Source organism: Mandrillus leucophaeus, unplaced genomic scaffold, assembly GCF_000951045.1.
Source record: "Mandrillus leucophaeus isolate KB7577 unplaced genomic scaffold, Mleu.le_1.0 Scaffold58, whole genome shotgun sequence".
NCBI lineage: Eukaryota > Metazoa > Chordata > Mammalia > Primates > Cercopithecidae > Mandrillus > Mandrillus leucophaeus.
The window spans coordinates 2,719,778-2,721,565 of NW_012106252.1; positions in this window are offsets into that span (position 1 = coordinate 2,719,778).

Below are 1,788 nucleotides of genomic sequence, written 5' to 3' on the forward strand. Positions count from 1 at the left end.
GCCTTTGCAAAAGCCCTACTGATTAAATAACCTAAGGAAATTATTCATTTCTGTTCTTAAAGATAAAAGGGCTAGAATTTGTTCTCCTTCTCTTCCTTTTCTCACGTTCTATGCATGTAATCCTTTTCCAGAGAAGAAAAATCCTGCTCTGTCCCTAATTTTTGTTTTATTTTGAGGGTCTTTTTTGACATTTCATTAAAAATTCTTCTGTTGCAAGTTATTTTTAAATATCTGGTTCTTATTAATTTCTAAAGTTGGTCCTAATGTGACAATACTAAGGACCTGTTAATAAAATAATGTGTTTCATTTCATAGTCACAGTTACCTCACTTAATAACAGAATAAGGTGTCAAGAGCACTAGCACTAATATCTGGTCCCAAATCTGTCCCTGGTTAACCATGTGAATAACTTGATCTTTTTGGGTTTGAGCGTCTATGGACATAAAATAAGGAGATAATACCCACTGATCACTAGGACTTGTTTACCCTTACAATACCTCGCCTGGGTGATCAGCAAATGTTTGTTGTAAAATCTGAACCTGGAAAGCTATTTTTCCATTTTCCAGCACATACATCTCTCTGCCCCTACCATGGTGATGACTAAGCAAATTTAGAACTCAAGCCTGGGGTGGTTCTAAATCTTGCTCATATTCTCCTGCACACAAAATTCTGCCTGACATCCTTACTAAATTATTTTGGAAAGTGCCACTGGGATTGGAAAGCAGCAAAGTTCTAGGCTAAAGAGGTTTTTTTCAGCTGGGGTGGAATGAGGCAGTGACCTCTATAACCACCTAGATTTCCAACTTGCATGGCAGAGCATCATTGAAGGGTTTTAATCAACTGGCATATAGACAATGTGGGATTCAAAATGACCCATGAAAACTGAACTGCACCATTTCAGTGTGCTAAACCCTGTGAGGTTGTATTCTACAAGTCTCAAATATAAGTTTGGTCACCATTATTTCCTGCTTCCACATAAGGTAGTTGACCTTAGCCTAATGATGCTTTCTGGAGAGGTAGATACAGCTGAAAGTTACCTTTGTCAGGGTCTTCTTGTGATGAATGGTGCCAACCATGATGACAAAGGCCATATTTCAATGGTATAGAGTTAGATTAAGTCTGTTTAGAAGCACTTTCAATTGCAGAACTATAGTGACAATATCTTAAATTTACTGAGTGTGTTTTAACTCACTTTACATGCATTAACCAATTTAATTTTCATAAATGCTTATGAGGTAGGTGTTTTATCATCTTTATATTATATATGAGGAAAGCAGAGTCTCAGAGATTAAGGAATTTCTCCAGGGCTACACAGCTGACGTGTACCGGGGCTTAGATGCAAATCCAGATCTCCTTCTCTGCCATGGTGATTTGAGTTCCATTGATCAGAACAAAAATAAGCATAGGAATTCACTGTTTTCACACTAAGATTCCACTGCCACCCAAGAGGGACCACAATCAGGCAGACTTTTATGTGCATGACTATCAATGATACAATGAAAGCCAGAAGTATGGCTTTCAGTGCAGTGGCCTGCTTGTAACATGAAACAAGCATGCTTGTAACCTGACTACAAATCCCTCAAGTATCTATGCCTACAGTATGCCTGCTGCATTCTACAGTGTATAGCACGCCTACAGTATGCCTACAGTATGCTGAAAGATGCCTACAGTATGCCTGCAGTATATCTACATTATGCCTACAGATACCTACAGCATCCCTACAGAAAGCCTACAGCATGCCTGCAGTATGTGTACAGTCTTTTCCTATCTGCTAGTTACCCACCTCCAG